This window comes from Zalophus californianus, chromosome 15, assembly GCF_009762305.2.
Source record: "Zalophus californianus isolate mZalCal1 chromosome 15, mZalCal1.pri.v2, whole genome shotgun sequence".
In the NCBI taxonomy this organism is placed as follows: Eukaryota; Metazoa; Chordata; class Mammalia; order Carnivora; family Otariidae; genus Zalophus; species Zalophus californianus.
This window is the reverse complement of record NC_045609.1, coordinates 22,878,982-22,905,578: the sequence shown is the minus strand read 5'-3', so window position 1 is coordinate 22,905,578 and position 26,597 is coordinate 22,878,982. Positions and strand designations below refer to the sequence as shown.

At 37.8% G+C, this 26,597-nt stretch overlaps 1 pseudogene; it reads left to right on the top strand.

Annotated features, from left to right (window-relative positions):
- Nucleotides 1-879: 879 nt before the first annotated feature.
- The window catches only part of LOC113923644, a 29,853-nt pseudogene continuing 4,135 nt past the window's right edge, over nt 880-26,597 (top strand).

Sequence of the window (26,597 nt, the reverse complement as noted above, 5' to 3'; positions counted from 1 at the left end):
TTTTCTCTCCCTCCATCTCTCTCTCTCTCTCTCATTCTGGCTTCTTGTAACCACTTCCTTCCCTTGTCCTATGGATCTGGGAGCACTAATAGCTTCCTGCTGTTACTAGGCCTGTATCAACTTTTGTTGCTCTTCCTAAACATTTTCCACAATTTTGCAAATAGATCCTTTATTAAAACTTCTGTTTCCTGCCAGAAGAGTTCAGCTTTAGACATATTGATGACTGTAAGACATCCCAGTGGAAACTGACACAGATGAGTCTGGAGCTCAGAAGCAAAGTGTAAATTGGAAATATGAATGTGGACATCACTATGCTAGAGATAATAACTGGAACTTTGGCAATTGATCAGATCATTTAAGAAGGAACACAGAGTTAAAAGAAAAAAAAAATCTTAGAAGAGAGCACAGAGGAGTTCTAATACTTAAAGACTGGTGGAGAAGCAAAAGAGACTAAATAGAATTAGCCAGTGAGATAAAAGAGAAACCAAAGAGAAAACAGTGTCATAAGAAAGGACAAAAGGGATTTGTATTAACTGCTTGGCTGCCTTTACAAAAACCATAGACTAGGTGGCTTAAATGACATAAATTTACTTTTCACATTTCTAGAGACTGGGAAGTCCAAGATCAAGGTGACAGCGTGATCAGTTTCTCGTGCTCAGAGCTCTCTTCCTGTCTTGCAGATGGCTGCCTCCTCCCGGTATTCTCCCATGGTGCCGAGAGGTGAAGAGAGAGCTCTCTGGCATCGCTTCTTATAAAGGTACTAAGCCCATCATGGGGGCACAATCCTCATGACCTCATATAAAGCCAATTACCTCACAAAGGTCCCATTTCCAAATACCACCGCATTGGAGTTAGGCCTTCAACATAGGAATGGGGGTGGGGGGATACAGTGCAGTTCACGGCAGGATTTAAAATGGGGAAGTGGTGAACTGTGTCAAATGCTGCTGAGAAATTAGTTCAGGAAACACTGAAAAGGGCCCACTGGATCGTACAAGGCAGATTATGCATTTGATCAGTATGTATTTAATAGCTTAACTTTACACAATAATTTACTAGGTGGTAATGGCATCTAAAGTATAACTCAGTCCTTTGAGCTCATGAAGTTTCCCATAGAGCTGTAGAGTCAAGTCATAAATATATATCAATTTAAATACAGCAGTAAAATAATTAGCGCAGAGCTCTATGAAGGTCTGAAAGAAAGAAAATCATTTTAATTCTCATTTATTGGGGTATATTTAGATGTCAGACACTGTGCTAAGAACAACACACATATTATCTCATTCTAATCTTTGCAAAAATGCTATAAGATACGTATCATTATTATTCCCTTGATTATATTTTAACAGGAAAGGAAATTGAGAATTTGAGACAAAAAGTAATTTTCCATGACCTATGGTTAGTAAATGAAAAGGCTGAGTGAGATTGAAGCTTATTTGATTCCAAAACTCAGGCTCGTAACATGCATTTCAGGGTGTAAACTCATTAAAACAATGTTTTTCACCGTGTTAAGAATAATTAATACATAGTCTACGGATTCTACATAACACTTAGAAGCTTTTAAAGATAATTTTTATATCAGAATAATTATAGATTTACAAGAAGTTACAAAAGTACTGAAAGATCCCAGGCATGCTTCACCCTATTTCCTCCAATGGTTACATTTTATATAACTATAGTACAGAAAATATCAAAACCAGGTGTTACACTGACACAAATGTGTGTAAATTCTATATTATCTTATCACATCTGTACATTCATGTAATCACCGTGACAATCAAGACACACAGCTATTCCATCACCTCAAAGAGTTCCCTCATACTATCCCTTTATAGCCATATCCACCACCCATTCTCTTATCATCCCTAACCCCTAGCAGCCACTAATCTGTTATCCATCTCTATAACTGTGTCTTTCTGAAAGTGTTGTATAAACAGAATCATATGGTAGGGGACATTTGGGGACAGGCTTTTTTCATGAGGCATAGTGTCCTGGAATCCATACCAGTTCTTGCATATATCAACAATCCATTCCTTCTTATTGCTGAGTCGTATTCCATGTTGTGGATATACCACAGTTTGTTTAACCATTTACTTACTGAAGGACATTTTGTTTCCTGTTTTGAGCAGTTACAAATAAATTTTTGTGTGGACATAAGTTTTTATTTCTCTGACATAAATGCCCAAAAAAGCAATGGCTGGATTATGTGGTAAGCGTGTGTTTAGTTTTTTCAAGAAAATTCCCAAGTATTCCCCAAAGTGGTTGTACAATCTTACATTCCCATCAACAATGTGTAAGAAATCCAGTTTCTCAGCCTCTTCAGCAACATTTGGTATTCTCACAATTCTTCATCTGTTATAATAGGTATACAATGATATCCACTATGGATTCATTTGCATTTCCCTAATAGCTAGGGATGCTGAACATCTTTTCATAAGCTTAGTTGCTCTGCCATCTGTATATCTTGTTTGGTAAAATATCTTTTCATACATTTTACCCATTTTCTAATTGGATTGTTTGAGAGGGTTTGTTTTGTTTTGTTTTTGTTTTTTATTTCTTTTACTGTTGTGTTTGAGAGTTCTTTACACATTCTAAACACAGGTTCCTTATCAGACATATGATTTACAAATATTTTCTCCCAATCTGTATCTTGTCTTTTCATTCTCCTAACAAGGTCCTTCATAGAGCAAAAGTTTTTAATTAACTGCATATTATATATACCTATATATGAATGTATTATTTGTGTATATATATATATATATGTGGGTGTGGGTGTGTGTGATTTTTAATCTATAAAACTTTAGAGATATTGACTTGGAAGTCTTTCTCAATGACATTGTCATTTGGATCAGAAATTCTGCTAGTATTTACAAGTCGTGTCTTGGCAATAGCTCATGAAACAGCAAATGTGATGGCTTACTCTACGTCAAGCACTTTGGAATAATATGCACCCAAAATGAAGAGAAGCACGTGGGTAAGTTTCTACTAATCCATGTAAACTGCACGTTAAAATGGCTTATACTTTACAACATTTTCAAAACACTTCCGTTCAGGACAGTAACTGTTTCATAAGCAGCAAAAGAGGAATATTCAGTGTCTGTGATTAACAAAATTGGAAGGTGGCATTCAGGGAGATAGAAGTTGTACAATGTAATTAATACAATTTCTTTAGGTATCAAAGTTTGTAAAAAACAGCTTGTTGCATTTCATAGTTGATTAATTTAAATGCATATATTGGAAGGCAAAATCTAAATGCTCAAGGACTATATCCTGTAATATGCATTTGAGAAATATCATTTGAAAAGATAAATCCTGTGGGGTAACTAGATTTATTGTAGTAGTAAAGTGAAAATAAAGACAACTGTCTGGGTTTTTAAGTTGTCTATATATTATTTATTTTTCTTGATTGATTTAAATTTCTTCAGGAGTGTTAACATAAACAAGATGAGTATTTTTCCTTTTAAGTATTAGATTCTGTGTTATTAATTCTAGGTTTCAATCAATAGGTGAACTGTATATTGTAACTATATATGGTATTGCTTTAATTACTGTCTGGCTAGAGAAGTAAGTAATTTAAGTCCATGAAGGTCTAATCTCTTAATCTCTATTAGTTAAAGGGAAAGTTTTCCTTGGCATTTTTTTTTAATAATCACAAAGACTAGCTCCAGGAATAACAAAATACTCTAAATTCTGAATCAGTGTCTCTACAATATAAATTCAATATTCTATTTGAACTATGATCTCAATATGCATCTAAAAGAAATGTCTAAATTTTTAACTTAATAATATGTCCTAAAGTATTCAGAGCTCTATTGCCAGGAATTTGTTTTTTATAAGATGTTTGTTTGAACTGTGAAATAGAGGCAATTTAAAATTAATGGATTCGCAGCATATACAATATTCCACAAAACTGCTCTGCTTTTTCTCCCTCTTTTGGGCTGTCAGCTTTGGACAAAGAAACTTTTATGGCAGCAAGTGACTTGTAGAATCATCCAAGACCACCCGTTCCATGAGGAAGAGGTGATCAATTAGATAAGGTGAGGGTAGATTGACCTTAACACCAGGGGCTGTCCAGCTGGAGCTTAGTGTTCATTCCATCCTTTCAATTAAGTTCCTAACAGATTCTTGAGGAAATAAGGGGGAAAGGGCAAACTGGCTTGAAAATCAGAACATACAACAGAGGACAAAAAGCACAGGAACAAAAATGTATTCCAGATAAGTCTTTCTAAAATCAGCAAGCCAACCTGTCATGGAAAGGGCAGATTTATCAATGACAAAACAATATCCTCTCAGCCCAATGATATAATTATTTACTTTGGTTAGTGGCACTGAACTCCAGGAGTATATTTTATAAATTAAATACTTATAATAAAACTATAGCCCAATTTATCCTAAGAATGTCTGTAGAATCTCTCTTCTCTCTCTTTCATGGTGGGAGAATGAGGCTGATGGCAGTGTGCCATGGTTATGTGATATCCTGGCAAGAAAATGCCTCATTTTATATCACAAACATATGGTCTGGTAATGGTTTTATATTATATTCCTTCAGTGTTTTATTCCCATTTTTAGGAGACCTTTTCTAGACAAGAGCAATATGTTTTCTTGTCGACCTATCACATCAACAGTTAACACATGTCTCTACTTTTAGAGTTCACAATGGTTAAAAAGTTAACCTTATGTTACATATGACCTAAATTTTGATTATGCAGTAAAGTTGATCTCTGATGCTCACCTGTGTTGAAGTTACTGTTTCTCTGTTTACCTTTCAATTAAGGAATTCTCTCCCTTTTTTCAATGGTTAGCGCTCCTCAAGTTACAACTGACTAAATAAAAATGTGTACAAAATGTGGCAACCAGGATGGTAAAATGACTCTAAACTTAAGGTTTTAAACTAGCATTTCACAGACCAAATCTGGCCCACAGATGTGTTTTGTTTGGCTTACAGAGTGTTTAAACATTTTTTAAAAATTAGTTGCCAACATTTAAAAATTGGGAGATTTCAAATAGAAATCTTAATCCTTGGATTCTTTTAAAATCTCCCCAATAACCCTGGCCCAGACTTTCACACAACAATTGATGGATGCCAGGTAGCATCTGCCTCTTCCTTGGGGTTTTCCCTCTCTGGTCCACCTCAGTCCCATCCAACATGCTCTCAACTTGTTTACATTTGATCTCCCGCCCCTGTTGACATCTAAGTTTGAGATTCCTCAACTACCCTAGATGGGGAGTTTGGAAAGAATTGGTGGCATGTGGCCCTGGGAAATAAATAATCATGAAAGACAAGTAGCTATCCTCAAATATATGAAGGAAAATGATCAGAGTCAAAAGGACTGTTGCCTCAGTAGGCAGAAAAAAATCTAGAGTGAGGCAAATGTTGCCTATATGTAACAATAACGTCTTGAATGACAAGAGCCAACCAGAAAAAAAAAAGTGTTACTCTGGAGCAGAGACTCCGATTAGTGGAAATGTGCAAGCAGGTGTGGGCACGGTGGGATGTCCAATGGAAGCACTGGCTCCTGAGTTGACCAATGATCTCCAAGGCCCCCTCCAGCTCCATGAGTCTATGAACTGGTTTTTTAAAATTGTCCCTTGTAACTATAAAGTGAGGACTACACTAACTGCAAAACAAGTATGAATTTTTAAATGTTATATGAACATACAAGTCTTTGACATATTTTTGGATTCTCTGGGATAGGGTTTAGCGAATGCCACCTTGTCCTTATAAATCACAGGCAGTGTCCTGATGAGATTTGTTTCAGAGTGTTGGTTTCTAGTTATAAGGCATTTTATTTCCTTTTTAATAACACATGGCAATCAGAAATACAGTTTTTCTTCTGGGGAAAAACATTGATTATTTTAAAAACAATAACATCAGCACAACTGTCAGAAAAAAAAGCATAATGGTTTTGAAAATCACTCTGAAGTTTTTATTTGCTGAAGAGATTAAAGAAAATATATACTGCCCCTAAAGTATTTACAAACCACTGGAAAAAAATTACATTAATTGCTTTGCAAAGAAATAGTTATTGGGAAAGCATAAGATTGATGTGGGCATCAATAGATTTCAGCCTTTTCCATGTTAAGGTTTTTGACTTTTTACACAGATCAGGGATTGGCAAACCAACAGCCTGAAAGCCAAATCCAGCCCACACTCTGTATTTGTAAATAAAGTTTTATTGGAACAAACCACACTCATTGATTTTCACATTGTTTAAGGTTGTTTTTGTGCTACAATGACAGTTGGGTAGTTTCAAGATGGACCGTCTAACCCCCAAAGCCTAAAATATTTTACTGTTTGGCCCTTAACAGAAAAAGTTTGCTGACCCCCTGACACACACTAGCTAACATACTATTTATATCACTATTTCTTGTCAGTATAACAAAAAGGCAAACTAACCCTTAAATTGCTATAAAAGAAAATACCACATTCTCTTGCTTTGGTGGTAAACAAAAGAGCTTTTCTTTCAACCTCTGACGGCTATGTCTCTGTTTTCACCTTGCACCTACTGAGACACAAAAACTCAACATATTTTTCAGTTTCTAGCAAGTAATTCACTCATGCAGAAGTATCAGTGAACAATGTAGACTTCATTAAAGTGTTTGGGGGGAAGGACAGTGGAATAAAGGTGCTACCTTCCCCATAGTAAACAATTTTAAAATCCCTTTTTAGACTTTCTCTAGAGTTCTTTCTGCCTGAAATTTGTTGAAAACTTAGTGAATGAAAGTTTCTTCACAATTTGGATTATCCCCATGATAAGCGAGAGGAAGTAAGATAGAAAGCTTATTTTCTTAGCAGAATTGTCTTCATTTTCATTTTCTACTTCCTCTGGAGAAGAGCAGAGAACCACAACACTGTAGTTTAGAATCTTTTTGTAATCTCTGGTCAAAATGTGAAGATCACTGCTTTAGAGGACTAATCCAGGGCACTTGTGTGATATCTCCTAGTTCCCTTAATAGATTTTGCACATATTCTAGAAAAAGAAAAGAAACAATATTACTTGTGCTGCTGAGATTTACAACTCTTAACACATATCCTAGAAATTACAACCTTTTCTCTATTGCAAAGGATGATGACGGAAGGAGAACATACTGTTGCTAAATATAATTTGGATATACAGTATAGTGCGCGGCTATTGTTCACAATTTAAATATATCAAGGACTTCTGTTGCTGGTATTATGTCAAAGAGACATCATGGGAAAAAACACACCTGCTCCAACACTTGGAAATAATGTATCAGACACAAACATCTCTTTAAATAAGAAGCTGAGCTCAGGAGCAAAGGAAACCCACAAGGGCCAAAAGCTAAGAGAGAAGACCCAATAGTTTTCCTCTCCTATCTTTCTTCTATGCAGCACACAGCTTCTTGGACCCAGGGAATGTCAACTGTCTATTATGCAGAATGCTTCAGCTCTGATCCAGTCCTTACCATCGTAATTCCATACAAATTTTCCTCAGGAAGAAAGTTAGCTCTCTAATAAGATCTCACCTTCTTCAGAAGGTATTTTTGTGGCTTGTGCCCAATTGATAGCTTGCCATCTACCCAACACCATCCCAAGCTGTGACTTTAAAGTATTTGTCCAGACAAAAGCAGTGTTCACCCCAAGAAGAAATCTGTAACATGGGATTTCTCATTCAGTCACCCAAATTGGAAAAAGGATCACATGAATGGGCATTGGATAGTTTCCTGTGAGGCAAAGCAAATATTACATGGTCCCTCTCTTCCCTGAAAGAGGGAGGACTCTCAGAGAGGCAGCAAGCTGGGAGCAGAGCTGGTCAACACACATCCCAGGGCTCAGAAGCTTTTCTTTGCATCTCTACCCCTTCCAGATACTCATTAAAAAGTGCCACTGATGATGACATTGTAGACTGAAGTCTACCAATGAGCAGTGCAAAGCAGGAATCAGTCAATCTGAATGTAGAATGAAGGATCATGAAAGGGAAGTTTTGAGAACATATCAATACCACAGAATGCTATCAGAGTAAAGAGGGGGCCCTTCTGGAGTCCAAGTGAAGCATGAAATACCTTAAGGTACCAAAGTGAATTTAGGAAAATCAAATGCTATGTTAAAATATTTAAAGTTTCTGATACTGAGCTTATTTCATTCTGACTTATCTTTTCTTCTTTAAATTTTTTATTGTTATGTTAATCACCATGCATTACATCATTAGTTTGTGATGTAGTGTTCCATGATGCATTGTTTGTGCATAACACCCAGTGCTCCACACAGAACGTGCCCTATTTAATACCCATCACCAGGCTAACCCATTCCCCCACCCCCCTCCCCTCTAGAACCCTCTCTTTGTTTCTCAGAGTCCATAGTCTCTCATGGTTCGTCTCCCCCTCCAATTTCCCCACCTTCATTTTTCCCTTCCTACTAGCTTCTTCTTTTTTTTAACATATGTTGCATTATTTGTTTCAGAGGTACAGATCTGTGATTCAACAGTCTTGCACAATTCACAGCGCTCACCGTAGCACATACCCTCCCCAATGTCTATCACCCAGCCACCCCATCCCTCCCACCCCCCACCACTCCAGCAACCCTCAGTTTGTTTCCTGAGATTAAGAATTCCTCGTATCAGTGAGGTCATATGATACATGTCTTTCTCTGATTGACTTATTTCACTCAGCATAGCACCCTCCAGTTCCATCCACATCGTTGCAAATGGCAAGATCTCATTCCTTTTGATGGCTGCATAATATTCCATTGTGTATATATACCACATCTTCTTTATGCATTCATCTGTCGTGGACATCTTGGCTCTATCCACAGTTTGGCTATTGTGGACATTGCTGCTATAAATATTGGGGTGCACGTACCCCTTCGGAACCCTACATTTGTGTCTTTGGGATAAATACCCAGTAGTGTAATTGCTGGATTGTAAGGTAGCTCTATTTTCAACTGTTTGAGGAACCTCCATACTGTTTTCCAGAGTGGTTGCACAAGCTTGCATTCCCACCAACAGTGTAGGAGTGTTCCCCTTTTTCTGCATCCCCAGCAACATTTGTCACTTACTGACTTGTTAATTTTAGCCATTCTGACTGGTGTGAGGTGCTATCTCACTGAGGTTTGGTTTGGATTTCCCTGATGCTGAGCGATGTTGAGCACTTTTTCATGTGTCTGTTGGCCATTTGGATGTCTTCTTTGGAAAAATGTCTGTTCATGTCTTCTGCCCATTTCTTGATTGGATTATTTGTTCTTTGGGTGTTGAGTTTGATAAGTTCCTTATAGATTTTGGATACTAGCCTTTTATCTGATATGTCTTTTGCAAGTATCTTCTCCAATTTTATAGGTTGTATTTTGGTTGTGTTGAATGTTTCCTTTGCTGTGCAAAAGTTTTTATCTTGATGAGGTCCCAATAGTTCATTTTTGCCCTTGCTTCCCTTACCTTTGGCGATGTTTCTAGGAAGAAGTTGCTGCAGCAGAGGTCGAAGAGGTTGCTGCCTGTGTTCTCCTTTAGGATTTTGATGGACTCCTGTCTCACGTTTAGGTTTTTCACCATTTTGAGTCTATTTTTGTGTGTGGTGGAAGGAAATGGTCCAGTTTCATTCTTCTACATGTGGTTGTCCATTTTTCCCAACACCATTTGTGGAAGACACTGTCTGTTGTCCATTGGACATTCTTCCCTGCTTTGTCCCAGATTAGTTGACCATACAGTTGAGGGTCTATTTCTGGGCTCTCTATTCTGTTCCATTGATCTATGTGTCTGTTTTTGTGCCAGTACCATACTGTCTTGATGACGACAGCTTTGTAAGCGAGCTGGAAGTCCGGAATTGTGATGCCCCCAGCTTTGCTTTTCTTTTTCAACATTCCTCTGGCTATTCAGGGTCTTTTCTGATCCATACAAATTTTAGGATTATTTGTTCCATTTCTTTGAAAAGAGTGGATGGTATTTTGATGGGGATCGCACTGAATGTGTAGATTGCTCTAGGTAGCATTGACATCTTCACAACATTTGTTCTTCCAATCCATTGGCATGGAACATTTTTCCATTTCCTTGTGTCTTCCTCAATTTCTTTCATGCGTATTTTATGGCTTTCTGAGTACAGATCCTTTGCCTCTTTGGTTAGATTTATTCCTAGGTATCTTATGGTTTTCGGTGCCATTGTAAATGGGATCGACTCCTTAATTTCTCTTTCTTCTGTCCTGTTGTTGGTGTATAGGAATGCAACTGATTTCTGTGCATTGATTTGATATCCTGCCACTTTACTGAATTCCTGTATGAGTTCTAGCAGTTTTGGGGTAGAGTCTTTTGGGTTTTCCATATAAACTATCGTATCATCTGCAAAGAGTGTGAGTTTGACTTCTTTGCCGATTTGGATGCCTTTTTTTGTTGTTGTCTGATTGCTATGGCTAGGACTTCTAATTGTGAGAGTGGACATCCTTGCCACATTCCTGACCTTAGGGGGAAAGCTCTCAGGTTTTCCCCATTTAGAATGATATTCGCTGTAGGTTTTTCATAGATGGCTTTTATGATATTGAGGTATGTACCCTCTAACCCTATACTCTGAAGAGTTTTGATCAAGAAAGGATGCTGTACTTTGTCAAATGCTTTTTCTGCATCTCTTGAGAGGATCATATGGTTCTTGTTCTTTCGTTTGTTAATGTATTGGATCACGTTCAATGATTTCTGGATGTTGAACCAACCTTGCAGCCCAGGGATAAATCCCACTTGGTCGTGGTGAATAATCCTTTGAATGTACTGTTGGATCCTATTGGCTAGTGTTTTGGCGAGAATTTTTACATCCATGTTCATCAAGGATATTGGTCTATAATTCTCCTTTGTGATAGGGACTTTGTTTGGTTTGGGGATCAAGGTAATGGTGGCCTCATAAAACGAGTCTGGAAGTTTTCCTTCCATTTCTATTTTTTGGAACAGTCTCAGGAGAATAGGTATGAATTCTTCTTTAAATGTTTGGTAGAATTCCCCTGGGAAGCCATCTGGCCCTGGGCTTTTGTTTCCTGGGAGATTTTTGATGACGGCTTCAATTTCCTTAATGGTTATAAGTCTGTTCAGGTTTTCTATTTCTTCCTGGTTCAGTTTTGGTAGTTGATACATCTCTAGGAATGCACCATTTCTTCCAGGTTATCTAATTTGCTGGCATAGAGTTGCTCATAAGATGTTCTTATAATTGTATTTCTTTGGTGTTGGTTGTGATCTCTCCTCTTTCATTCATGATTTTGTTGATTTGGGTCATTTCTCTTTTCTTTTTGATAAGTCTGGCCAGGGGTTTATCAATCTTGTTAATTCTTTCAAAGAACCAGGTCCTAGTTTCGTTGATCTGTTCTACTGTTCTTTTGGTTTCTATTTCATTGATTTCTGCTCTGATCTTTATCATTTCTCTTCTCCTGCTGGTTTAGGCTTTATTTGCTGTTTTTTCTCTAGCTCCTTTAGGTGTAGGGTTAGGTTGTATATTTGAGACCTTTCTTGTTTCTTGAGAAAGGCTTGTATTGCTTTATTCTTTCCTCTTAGGACTGCCTTTGCTGCATCCCAAAGATTTTGAACAGTTGTGTTTTCATTTTCATTTGTTTCCATGAATTGTTTTAAATTCTTCTTTAAATTCCTCGTTGACCAATTCATTCTTTAGTAGGATGCTCTTTAGCCTCCATGTATTTGAGTTCTTTCCGACTTTCCTCTTGTGATTGATTTCCAGTTTCAAAGCATTGTGGTCTGAAAATATGCAGGGAATAATCCCAATCTTTTGTTACCGGTTGAGACCTGATTTGTGACCTAGGATGTGATCTATTCTGGAGAATGTTCCATGGGCACTAGAGAAGAATGTGTATTCTGTTGCTTTGGGATGGAATGTTCTGAATATATCTGTGAAGTCCATTTGGTCCAGTGTGTCATTTAAAGTCTTTATTTCCTTGTTGATCTTTTGCTTAGATGATCTGTCCATTTCAGTGAGGGGGTGTTAAAGTCCCCCACTATTATTGTATTGTTGTTGATGTGTTTCTTTGCTTTGTTATTAATTGACTTATATAATTGGCTGCTCCCATGTTAGGGGCATAGATATTTACAATTGTTAGATCTTCTTGTTGGATAGACCCTTTAAGTAGGATATAGTGTCCTTCCTCATCTCTTATTACAGTCTTTGGTTTAAAATCTAATTTGTCTGATATAAGGATTTCCAGCCCAGCTTTCTTTTGGTGTCCATTAGCATGACAAATGGTTTTCCATGCCCTCACTTTCAATCTGGGGATGTCTTTGGGTCTAAAATGAGTCTCTTGCAGACATTATATCGATGGGTCTTATTTTTAATCCAATCTGATAGCCTGTGTCTTTTGATTGGGGCATTTAGCCCATTTACATTCAGGGTAACTATTGAAAGATATGAATTTAGTGCCATTGTATTGCCTGTAAGGTGACTGTGACTCTATGTTGTCTGTGTTCCTTTCTGATCTATGCTGCTTTTAGGCTCTCTGTTTGCTTAGAGGACCCCTTTCAATATTTCTTTTAGGGCTGGTTTTGTGTTGGCAAATTCCTTTAGTTTTTGTTTGTTCTGGAAGCTTTTTATCTCTCCTTCTATTTTCAATGACAGCCTAGCTGGATATAGTATTCTTGGCTGCATATTTTTCTCGTTTAGTGCTCTGAAGATATCATGCCAGTCCTTTCTGGTCTGCCAGGCCTCCTTTAATAGGTCTGTTGCCAATCTAATATTTCTACCATTATAGGTTACATATCTCTTCCCCCTAGCTGCTTTCAGGGTTTTCTCTTTGTCTCTGAGACTCGTAAGTTTTACTATTAGATGTCAGGGTGTTGATCTATTTTTATTGATTTTGAGAGGGGTTCTCTGTGCCTCCTGGATTTTGATGCTGTTTCCTTCCCCACATTATGGAATTTCTCTGCTATAATTTGCTCCAATATGCCTTCTGCCCCTCTCTCTCTTCTTCTTCTTCTGGGATCCGAATTATTCTAATGTTGTTTTGTCTTATGGTATCACTTATCTCTCAATTCTGCCTTCGTGATCCAGTAGTTGTTTATCTCTCTTTTTCTCAGCTTCTTTATTTTCCATCATTTGGACTTCTATATTGATGATTCTCTCTTCTGCCTCATTTATCCTAGCAGTTAGTGCCCCCGTTTTTGATTGCACCTCATTAATAGCCTTTTTGATTTCAACTTGGTTAGATTTTAGTTTTTTTATTTCTCCAGAAAGTGTTTCTCTAATAACTTCCATGTTTTTTTCAAGCCCAGCTAGTATCTTTAAAATCATGATTCTGAACTCTAGGTCCAACATCGTACTAATGTCCATATTGGGTACGTCCCTGGCAGACGCACTACCTCTTGTTCTTTTTGTTGAGGTGATTTTTTCCATCTCGTCATTTTGTCTGGAGGAGAATAGATGAATGAGAGAACAAAATGCTAACAGGGTAACAACATCCCCAGAAAACATACTCTAAACAAATAGAAAAGACCTGAAACCAGGGGAAAAGAAAGGGAAAGAAAGAAAAAAGAGAAAAAAAGATAAAAAACAAAACAAAAATAAAACACAATATGATCAAATATGATCAGGCTGGTGCATAGATCACAGCCACACACTAGATTTTTGGTGTATTTTGGTCTGTTAGAAGAAAGTACCTCCCAAAATTTTAAAGAAAGAAAGACTTATATATGTACAAAATAAGGGTTGATACAACAAAGGGATGGAAAATGACTGTAAAGATGAAAATTATAAAAAATTTTATAAAAGGAATTGATAAGAAGTTTGAAAAAAGAAGAGGATTAAAAGAAAAAAAAGGGGGGGGAGAGATTGTGATCAAGCAGGAGACTAGAACAAAGCCATACACTAGAGATTTAGGGTATATTTTGATCTGTTAGAAGAAACTGTATCTCAAAATTTTAAAGAGAGAACAACTTATATATATATATGCCAAAAATAAGGGAAACCAGTATGAAGGGATAGAATATGACTGTAAAAATGAAAAATAAAAAAGTTTTTTTAAAAAAGGGATTGATAAGATGTTGGTTGAAAAAGGGAAAAAGAAAATTTCAAAAAAAAAGTTAAAAAAATTAACTTTGAAAGACTAAAGAATAATGGTAAAAAAGCCATGAATTCTATGTGCAGTATTCCCCTAGCGAAGGAGTTCTGCCATTCTCATTGATCGGTAAACTAGGTCTTGGCTGGCTGTTCGTGCTGATCTTCTGGGGGAGGGGCCTGTTGCCGCGGTTCCCAAATGTCTTTGCCGGAGGTGGAATTGCCCCGCCCTTGAGGGTCCGGGCTAAGTTATCCGCTGGGGTTTGCTCTTGGGAGCTTTTGTTCCCTGCAAGCTCTTCATACAGCTTTGGAGGACGAGAGTGAAAATGGCGGCCTGCCAATCTCCACCCCGGAGGAGCCGAGAACAAGGGGCCCCGCTCCTCAGTGCGCCCCCAGAGAAAAGCAGTCAGTCACTCCCGTCTCCCCGGTCTCCCGCCGCACTCTGTGCTCACCCGGCCTGCGACCGCGTGTCTCTATCTCTGGCTCATGACCCCGTGTGTAGTCTCCAAACCCAGCAGATCCCCCCAGTGTGCTCCCATGCTGCTTCTCCTGGGGGAGGAAGGGGAGTCTCCGTGGATCTGCCACTTGTTGGGTCCCTGCTGGAGGAGCAGTGGCCAGACTGTGTCGCCAATCACAGTTTATGGCAACCTCAAGTGAGAGCCTCGCCTCGGCTCCGTCTCTGCAGCCGGCTTCCCCGCTCTGACACCTGGGAGCTCTGTCACACTCAGGCAACCCCGGTCTTTCTGTGACCCCGAGGGTCCTGAGACCACACTGTCCCACGAGGGTTCCACCCCCCGCTTAGCACTGGAGCAATGTCCCTAAGCAGAGCCGACTTCTAAAAGTTCCGATTTTGGGGGCACCTGGGTGGCTCAGTTGGTTAAGCAGCTGCCTTCGGCTCAGGTCATGATTGCGGGGTCCTGGGATTGAGGCCCGCATCGGGATCCCTGCTCGGCGGAGAGCCTGCTTCTCCCTCTCCCTCTGTCTGCCGCTCTGCCTACTTGTGCTCTCTCTCTCTTAAATAAATTAAATAAATAAATAAATAAATAAATAAATAAATAAATAAATAAATAAAAGTTCCAATTTCGTGCTCCGCTGCTCTATCACTTGCCAGAAGCGCCGACGGAGGCCCCCTCCCCCGCCGTCTATCCTCCCAAGTATTGCCTCAGATTCACCTCTCTGCACGTCCTACCTTCCAGAAAGTGGTCTCTTTTCTGTTCAGAGAGTTGTTGCTATTCTTCTCTTCGATCTCCTGTTGAGTTCGTAGGTGTTCAGAATGGTTTGATCCCTATCCAACATGAATTCCTGAAACTGACGAAATCCAGGTCTCCTACTCCTCGCCATCTTGATCCTGACTGACTCATCTTTTAGATATGAGCTCAAAGATCACTTCTTTCCAGAATGATTTCCTGACACTATCCTAAATTTCTCTCAGATCCTTCTGATATTCAGTCTTGTCATCCCTGAATTTGTTTCCTAGTGTCACTGTGACCATTATAATGCCATAATTAATTAGTTGTGCAATTCATCTCCTCTCTAAATGCAAGTTCCATGAACACCTTATTCACTGTTTTAGTTTCAGCGCCTAGCTCTTGCCAGGCATGGAACTGCTTTTGCTAAATGAAGAAGCTATAAAATGACTGCAATGATATGGTTTTGGTCATTATAATATCTGTTTATGATGCACCTTTGAGCAGTTCTTTTCAAACTTTTAAAAACTGCCATCCAGTAAAAACATATTATACATCTTGACGTACATACATACATGCACACAAAATGAAACAATCAAAAATGTTGCTTGCTGTACAATTCATGTACAATTCATTCTAAAATTTTCTAATCTCTTCTTTTTCCATTTTTGAAAGTGCTAGACTTGACCCCCAAATTGATTTCGTAAACTTCTTTTGAATTATAACCTACAGACCTACAGTTCAAAAAACCCTGCCCTATGGCACTTCATAATCATAAGATGCAATTGAATATTAAATGTGTTTAAACTTTGCCTTCATTCATCTGTCTGTATATATTTCATAAGATTTAGATAAAATAAATATTCTTTACAGGGTAGGGGTAGAGGGAGAGGGAGAGAGAGAATCTTAATGGAGCCCAACATTAGGGCTTGATCTCACAACCCTGATATCATGACCTGAGACAAAATCAAGAGTCAGACACTTAACTTACTGAGCCACCTAGGCACCCCTAGATAAAATATTCTTTGCAGATGCAGCAACATAGCTGTCAAGGGGTCCAAAATTCCTTAAATTAACCTCCAGTTGGCAGTACCACTCTGTGGGTACTTACAGGCAGAGGGCAGTATGGGAAGATGGCCAAACATACCAAAGTCCACTGTGTCTTAAGATAATAACTTACTTGCAGAAAGTATAATTTACCTAACATTCTGGTCGTACATTTATTATTAGATTTGTATTTCTTGCCCAGTTTTACTACATCAGACTAACATATGCTGTGCTACAGGTGGAAGTCCCAGGTTATTCAGCATCAGGGACCCTAGGGTCTTGTGATTCCAAATTAAACTTGGGTGTGCACATAAACCATGCAGATTAGGCTATGGCCACATGCTCAACACTGCTGAAAAGAAATCAGGCAATGTCTAGAAACAAAATGCACTGAAGGCTGCCTCCTCTTGCTGGAAAAGTTTTTATTATGCTTGGTGATTGAAGAGGTTGGTGATTGAAGAGGTTTGCAAATAAACACTCAACTCAAATTGCCATGACTAGATGCACATGTTTCCTTGACCACCAACACAGGCTGGGTGGCTTGGCATGCTTTACAATGCTCATCCATGGCTACTGAATGGACTTCAACTTCGTGAACTGACCACAGTTTTTGTGGAATCAGTATTTAGAAAATGTTTTCACATGTGGATGACTGGAGTTGTATTCTTCCATGGGTGATGCACATCAGTTGGAGGAAGACTGTGTTCTTCTCCCTCTTTTCTGGGTGACACACTAGTTGTCTAAGACATCTCTCCCAGATGTTATCCCAAGACTGAGCTCATTTGAAAAAGTTCATGCTTTCATAGCTTGGAACTGGGTTGCAGGGAGATCAGCAGAGCCCTAGCACCTGGTGGCTGGATGTCTCTCCCTATGGTAGACTGGCTTCATTTTCCTCTTCCCGAGAATGTTATGCCTTAAATCTGTGAGAGTAAACTTTGTACTGAAAAGTAAATTTTGTAAGTAAACTTTGTATAGCAAAGTACAGAAATCATAAGCACAGCTCAGTAAATTTTACAAATGGATTATACCCATATAATTAACACTCATATCAAGAAACAAAACATTCCTAGTTATACTAGAAGCACAATCCATTCCAATCATTATCTGTTCCCCAAAGGTAACCATTATCTCTCCATCTAATAGGATGGATGACTTTTTCTTATTTTTTTAAATTTTTTATAAATAGACTCTTGCAGAATGTACTTCTTTAAATCTGGATTCTGACATTTCACTATCTGTTTATGAGATTAATCCGTGTGGTTGATTGTAGTTTGTTCATTTTTACGCCTGTGTGGCACTTCAATGGATGAATATAAAACAATTTTTATACCCATTCTATTATTAATAGACATTCTGGTTGTTTCCATTTTGTAGCAATTCTAAATAATGCTACTATGAACATCCTTGCACATGTCATTTGGTAAATTTATATACACATTTCTGTTGTTATATCTAGCAGTAGAATTGTGAGAACATAAGACATAAGGATATCCAGCTTTAATTGAAATCTCAACAATTCTCCAAAGTGATTGTACATTCCCACCAGCAGGGTATGCAAAGCCCAGTTGCTCCATATTCTCATATTGTCCATCTTTTTAATTTAATTTAATTTAATTTAATTTATTTATTAGAGAAGGAGAGGCGGGAGGGGCAGAAAGAGAGGGAGAGAGAGAATCTTAAGCAGGCTCCATGTCCAGGATGGAGCTTGACATGGGGCTCAATCTCACAATCCTGAGATCATGACCTGAGCCGAAATCAAGAGTTGGACACTTAACTGACTGAGCCACCCAGGCACCCCCTGTCCATCTTTTTAATTTTAGTCACTCTGATGGGTATTTTTAATTGGAAGAGCATGGACTTTGGAATTAGACAGACATGACTTTTATTCTTGTTGTGTCACATTCTAGCAGTTTATGTGGTCTCAAGCAAGTCATGTTTCCTCTCCGAATCTTGTGTTCCTCATCTGCAACATGGCAATAAAAATATTTATCATTTAGGAGAGTTGCAAATTATAAATAATATGTGCAAATAATAACTATTATTTTTTAAGCATCAACCATATACTGCTATGCTAAGTACTTATCTATACCAGTGGGCTTGAGACATAGTATTTATGAACATCACCAATAATAATAGTTATCTTCCCCACCATCAGACTTTTAAATACCCGGCTTTCTATAGAGACTCTGAGTTAGTCTTGCCATTATGCCCAGAAGATTGGACTGCTCTATCTCCCAAGACAAAGGAGGCGGAACCTAGTGCTTTATAGTTGTCCAAAAAGTGTGTCAGGATGTCACTGGGGCAGCAGCGATTTTATTATTTCTATCTGTTATTTCATTTCAAAGTCCCCAAATAATACCACAATGTCATGATGGAAATGGCTTATAGTAGACCAAGGAACCAGCAGGTTAAGACATAAACTCTTATTTTTCCCCAAATTAAGAACAAGAAATGACTGGGGGCATATTTGTGTTTTCCAAATGCTTTTACTATAGAGTCTGCATATGAATGTATTCATTTGTCAAAACTTTGCCACATCTTTTTCTGCAAAGAGGTGTCATGTTGCCTTAAGAATTGAAAAGTAAAGTTATTTATTGTCTGTCTTCTGGCCCAATTTATGGAAGCTTAAAAAGCCTTCAGTTTTAGAAGAATGAGTCCATGATTTTCAGAAGACATGAAGAAACCTTTAGGTTTGGCAGATCTCTTTCAACAATTGGTATCAATCCAACAGCTCTTCAATTGCCAGGGCTCTGTCTACACAATAGGAAATTAAACATTTAAGCAGAAAATAAAACATCACAGAGAATTCTTAGTTGCAAATTGAAAGTATACCGCATGTTCTCCCTCTGTTACTGCTGTATTATTTGGGTGGGGAGGGAGATGGTGATTTCTCACTTTGGTTGTTAGGGACCCACTCCCTCTTGGGTTCACAAACATAAGCCTCTGGGTTCTTACTGAACCGTGTTCTCTATGTTCTGTGTTCTCACTTGTCTTTAGGTTTAAGAAATAATCATAGTGTACCCCCAATACAAGGCTGTTTAGAAACCATGGAAGAATGATTCCTAAGTTAATAAACCTAAAACACATTTGCCCAACATAGTTCCTTTAATTTTTAAAGGCTTGTATAATTTAAGGGAATTTAAATCCATGTGTTTTTTATTCACTTGCACTGACATCATCAAAATAGCCTTTAAACAGCTGGTTGAGCCTTTTTTAATAAAGTTCTCTTATGACCTGTTTCTTTTTGAAAACAAGATTTTTTTTTTTTTGCCAAAGGCAAATGAACTTAAATGCCAAAAGATTTGGATTTCAATCAAGACTCCAAACCTGTATATTTTGAGGTTGAAAATTTTGCAAATGGGCTCCTGACTCCACTGAAATTAGCTGCAAGGAAGGAAAAAGTACCATCTGAGTGAAGTTTATGGTCAAATCTGGTGTCAGAAGACTAAAGAAACGTCTATATTTGCTGCTTAATTTTGTGCCAAATCTGAAATGAATCAATATACAATGTGTATTGGATTATTACAGAAATGTGATCCACTGCCAAGTGGTTAACTTTTCCACCATCTCTGGTTATCATGAGTAAACCACAATGCTGTACTCTCCAGAGGTTAGAAACCCAGCACACAGCGGCTGTCTGAGATTTGTGAGAAGTGATTGTTTTAACAGAGTCATTTTGGAAAAAAAAAATCTTTCACTCGATATTGTAGATGCTTATAATACATATGCGTGCTCATGCATGTGTGTTAAGAAATACATATATACATGTGTGCATAGGAATATATATATGCATTTATAGTAAATATATATATATATATATTCCCCTGTATATGAAGGAAGTTTTCTTTTTAGTAAGAATACTCTTCTCTAAAGATATGCTTAATGATTTAGCAAGTGAAATTATAATCTGAGCATAAAATATGTAAAGGAGTTCAGCCTTTATAAACATATCCACATGCTGTAGTCAAAACAAAACTCTTAAAGCTTTTTGGTACTAACAATTCAAGACTGTTTTTCTCTTTGTCAAAATGTATATAGCTACGCAGTAATCTGAGAGATGTATGACTGGGAATAGTTGAATTTACAGGAATCTGTGAAGCAAATGGGCATTCTGATCCCCCTCCAGCCCGCCAGCACAACTGCAAAAACCAATGCTCCATTTGACAAACAAATTTGTTTGCCATCATGAAACTCCTCAAAGGATAATTCCCCTGTAATAGAAAAATTAAAAGTGAGAAAAAAAGAAGAAGAAACGGACAAGTTCCCTGATTCTATTTTACAATTGAGATTTTTTTAAAAGAGGAGCTTGACATATACACACTCACATGAAGGTGCATAAATATTAATAGAGCCAGGCTTCTGATAAAAATAGAAACCAGAGTCTTTATCATTGTATTACTGCTAACAGATTTGATTGTATCATTCTTTTTTAAGGATAGCTCTACATTTCCTTATAGGGTGGAATTTGTTTGCTGTCAAAATCTCTGGAATCGTCAAAACCAGTTTTCAAAATCCAGCGGGTATGATATTAAAAGCATATTCATGAGTTTACAAAATTGTCTTCTTTAAGAAATTTTAATTAGCAAAAGTTCATATTTACAAATGAGATGATGATTCTTATGTACTTTCTCTTGTCCAAGGTTTGTCACAAGATATCTCATTAAAATTTTAAAACCTTGACAAGGAGAAGACCATTGTCCCCCACTGATAAATATAGAAACTTTGACATTAGAGCTATAGCAGAATGCATGAATTTCATTATGAATATGTAGTCACAGAATTTTTAGTGGATTCACCACAGGGTCCATTTAAATATGAACTTCCATTGTGCTTTGAATAACTGGATGAAGGTTGGAGACAAAGTATAGAAATAAAGCAGGAGAAAAATCTGAAGGAGATACCACCCTTTGAAGATCAAACTGAAATTAAATAGTTGTCAGTGACAAGTAGGATTTGATTTAAAGACATTTGATTTGTATCTTTCAAATAACTCTTTGACTGCATAACGTGAAGTACATCACTATTTGCATTATTAAGCAATAGAAGTTTTCAGAAGTGTTTTATATATTGACTTTTCAGCCTAATCCAGAGAATGCTGTTTCATATTGGCAGTAAAATTGCTAGATTCTATGACTTAGCTATGTGACCTTGGCAAATCACAAACTTTCCATATTGCAATTTCCTCATTTATAAAATGACAGTGATGATATATAGACATATTGTACAAGAATGAATGTACTGAAATATCTGAAAGTCTTTTGACTTCATTATAAGTTACAAAGATGTCACTGTGTTCAATTATAGTTATACACCAAACTCTCTCATCTCTTCCTCTCTGTCTCTCTTTTCTCTTCCCCTTCTCCCTCACCCCTTACCCCCCTGCCAATATATTCTCTCCTAGAATCGTAGGTTGTCAGAACTGAAAAAAAGTGAGAGAGATCAGGCAGTTCTATTAAAAGAGAAAACAAAGTTCCCCAAAAAATGAAATAATTTATCCCAAGTCACAAAGCTAACAAAGCTAATTAATGGCATGAGTAGGTTTAGGTCCCAAGTCACTGGAACTCCCAATCCTTACCTCCTAGGGAGGCACTCTAGCAGAGTAATTAAGAGCATAAGATTGGGTAACAGATAAACAGGTTCAGCCTCTCTCACTGACCAACTCTCTGTATCTGTAAAATGGGATTAAAAACAATATAACACCTGGCATTACTGTGAGATATTTAAACACTTTCCAGAATGCCTGGAATTTACTAGCACTGAATGAACATTATGGATTTTTATCATTTTCTCACTGCATTTTGATATTTCTCACTGCATTTCATTGTGAAGAACTTCACTTTCACAGTGTAGGCTGCATTCACCTCCATTTTTCTGAGGTGGACCTGGGTCAGGAATTGCCTTCTCAATGGCCCAGATGATTCTACTTCAGAGTATTAACAGCTAACTTGAGTTCTTGCTACACAAGACTTTGAGATAGGTAGTAGCAAGAAAACTTTATTACAGATGAGAAAACTGAGGCAACAGAAGTAACTTATTCAAAAAGCACCTGACTACTTAGCGGCTCCAGAGCTCACATTTTGTATCACTGTGATACACTGAAGGTAAAGCAGTGGAGGGCATTCAGCATCAATCACCAAGTCCTGGTGATCAAGGATAGGAAGTCAGGAAATATGCCTCCTTCTCCATTCACTATGAACTTCTAAAGAGAACTGCCTTCTGGAGAATTATGTGCACATAACTGTCAGTCTGCAAAGGAAATGGGCTCCACAATTATGACATGGCAGAATCACAGTTGGCTGGGAGACCTAAGCCAAATCCCCCAAGAGTGAAAACAAATGGGATGCTACATCCAAGTCCCCATGGATGCTTGTCCAAGACCGACATACTTGGGACACTCTTTCTGCTGGCGCCAATCCTGACATTTATACATTGGAGATGCTGCAGCTCAAGGTTAAAATGGTAGATTGTTGGGGAAAATGTGCCCACTGACATCATCATTCTTAGAAGTTGTGTTCATCTCTCATTTCTGGGAGCATTAGATTCATGAGCACATTGGTGTTAAAAATCTAATTTAAAAACCAAGTCGGATATTTAATTATTGTTTGATATGGGGTTACAGCCTTTCATTTTTCAAACATCTTAAGAGCAGAGAATGAAAATTGTTACCTAAGAAACTATTGAAATTCTCTTAACTCTTCTGGGTATGTATTATGTATTCCACGAGTTCTCTGCCAGGGATGTAAGTCAGAAACTCTCCTGCTGGTTTTGATTACAGCTGCAAAGTCACAGATTTGAACAGCTCTAGACAATCATTCTTCTGAACCTGCATATAAATATAAAACATTTTCTTTATCCTTATCACATAAACCTTCAATGAGGTTTGCTTCAAAGTAAATTCCAGTTTTCTTCCATTTTTTTCTCATTTATCATTTTAATAATTAGCAAACTACTTTTTTTTGCAAAAGGTACTCCATTTGCATATTCAAAGGTCACTGTGCAGGTTCAAGCTATTTAATATCAAAGCAATGATAATTTAACAATCTCTTCTTCTGGAGTCAGATAAAACACAAAATTACCTCTGGCTTTTTAATTTTGCACATTTACAGACACATGATAAAAATATGAGATTAAGATAATGGCAGGAGAAATATAATGAACCATCAGTTAAGCTATGGTAAACTTTCTTCATATCTAGCTTCGGGTCTTTGCATTGTCACTTTATTATTTAAAATGGAGCCATCACATTTCAGTAAGTGATATCAAGAACATAATTTGCTAAGACACCTCTTTATTTGAGGCGCTGTCAGGATTGGCAATGAGAAATGACACAATCCCTCAGTTGTAAGCGACAGGCGCCACTATATTAGTCCAGCACTTGTGTATTTCTCTGCTGTTTTTGAAAAATTGCATTTCCTTTGTGTAAGCAGAACAAAAAGAAATAGAAATCGGTTCCATGTGAATTCTGTGGTCCTCTATATTAAACTGTAATTGTTTCCTGGTAAAAAAAAAAACCAAGCCTGCAGGATTTCCTGAAAAATAATTTACAAGGATGGGTACCGGGTCCAGCTTGCTTTTTTCCCTGTGCTTCTGTGATTGATGACACTGCGAGGAGCTGATAGATTTGCTGCTGCTGGATCTCCAGAAAGTTCTTTTGCTTTAAACAAACTGCAATCTTCCAAAAAAAAAAAAAAAAAAAAGTCTTTACATGGCATTCACTTTCCTGGCTTTTTGGTTCCTAGTTGCTTTTCAATTCTTGGCACTGCTCTGAGGGACCCAGCTAATGGACCCCGTTGCATCAATACAACCATGAAGACAGCTTGAATGAATTATTTAAGGTAATGGCTAGGCACAAACTTGTAATTCAATCTAGGTAGTTGAATATGAGCTATGATCTTTAGAGAGGTAATATGCAAAGAATGCTGGCTTGGGGTCCTACACACCTGAGTTCAGATCCTTCCTTTCCTACAGCATAACTTGTACATGTCACTTAAACTATGTGAGCTATAATTTCCTCTTATGCAAAACTGGGGAATGATGAAGCCTATTTTCAAAAGAGGAAGGAACAAGCTTCTTATGAAAGCCCAGCAAGTTGGAAAACAGTTTGTAAATCATAGATGGTTTTACAATTAATAAAACCCTAAAAATGGTAAATCAGAGACTCAGGCCCCATTCTTTGAGGACACCCATATTATTTTAATAACAAGCACTAAGGAAGAAAAGCTAACTATCCTTAGGCCTTACAATATGCTGGGCATTATGCCAGGCCCATAATACACATTCTCATTTATACCTCACAAAAGTCTTGTAAGGAATGTGTCATTCTTCTCTTTTATAGTAATAATTATGTCAAATAATTATTGGCTACACGATATATACCATATACTGTGCTAAGTAATTTACACACAAAATTTCATGTAATCCTTAAAATAATCCTATGAAGAAGGTGCAGTGCTATCCCTACTGAAGAAATGGAGGCTCAGGGAAATTAACTTGCCCAAAGTCATATAGATGATCAGTGGGACTCATTAAACCACCTCCCAGCAAAAACATCAGCCCCATCTCTACTTATATACTCTCCGTTTTTTGACCTTTTGATCTCTTCACATCTAGCATGCATTTTAATCTGACTTTATTTGTAAAAGCATGCGGTGGGACTGGGAGTTGGGCATAGGATGACTTGTCATGTGACTTGTTCTGGGGTCCTCAGATCTTCGTTCACATCTCATGTCACTGTAGCCCTGCATACTCTGCAGGATCAGGTAAAAGCCCTCAGGCCTATAGGTTTCCTCTCTTATGTCCCTTGGTATGCTTTTAGGCCAGGGTTGGCAGCATAAAAGGACTAAAATCCAAACATACTATGTCATATGAAATGAGCTTAGAATAATGACATAAGCTTTCTAATAAACTACACTTGTGATAGCCTGGCTATATATCCAGCAAGGATAGTCACGTGGTCATTTGTTATTGAAAATAATATGCTTTAGAAGGAAATACCAATTAAGTTCCATAAAGGCCCCTTCCGTTCATTCCTAATATTTGAGTCCCCGGCACAAATAATAGAGCTTTGGAGGTACTGCATCATAAGAAGGAGAATCATAATCCTTCAAACCTGCTTGTGCTGGGGCAGATGGATGGGTGAAACGTTTGACAAATTCTCTATCATTTTAGAGGAGACTGAGAAGCAGAGCAGAGCACCAAATGAGAACCTGAGGGCCTCGGAGGCCTGCCAAAAATCAGACCAAGTTAACATTCACACCCAGGAGTTAAATCAACAGAAGTACCTAGTAGCCAACAACTTTTGCTATTGTTCCATCCCAGGAATCTTTCTCACCCCCACATGCTAGATGGCTTCTTCACAAACACTAAGCTTTGTTACTTGCCATGTATACAGTGTGGTGAACAAAGAAGGAAGCAGGATGACATTTCTGTTCCAGTGAGGTAATTACTTGCATTAGCTCTTTAATCCTTGTCCTGAGAATTAAAATAAAATGATATGTGCCAAGCACACAAAGCAGGACTGCACCTGGCACATGGTAAGCAGTCAAGAGGTGCTGGTTGTTGTTGGTGTTGCCATTGTTTCCATCATACTTTCCTCTTTTCTTTCTAGACATTCCTCACCAACTCAAGCCATGTCCTACCCATTTATCTACCATTTTGTAGACAAAGAGAAGACATAACTAAGAAGAAGAAATAAAGAAGTACTCAGGAATAGAAGAATAGAGATAGTTGCTCTCCAATATTCTGCCTGAGTTCATGAGCTCAGGCAGAATACTCTACGTCAGTGTGCTTATCTACAAAATGGGAGGATGGGAAGACCTGCTGTTTGACAAGCCATAGGGTAATTTAACATCAATATAGAGCCAAGGAGCAAAGAACCTAGATTTCTGCTGAATCCCTGGATGCTAGTTGGGGCAGGGGGGGCCATCGTATGGATCCCATTCACTACACTTCCTTCTTTGCCAAAAATAGAAGCAAAATTTGCCTTAAATATAGCTGTTTTATTGGGTATTGTCTGCTGTGAATAAGGAAGTTTTTAAGAGTCCTGTGAGGACAATGCAACATGTGACGTGTTCATCTTAACTTCCCAATATAAGGAGACACAATGCATAATGTAGGCATTTCCCTCTCTCTCTATGTGTGTGTATATGTGTGTGTATGAATATGCATATACACATATTACATGTATACATTATATGTCTATGTTATATGCACACACACATATACACATATGTACACATACTTAGACATGCAAACTATTGTGCTTAAAATGTTTTTGTTCATGGCACACTCTTACTGTTGACTATATATTAAACCACAAAAAACCTTCCCCCTCATGGAAACTAGAACATTGACAATTACTTATATACACTTCATTGGTATTACCTCATC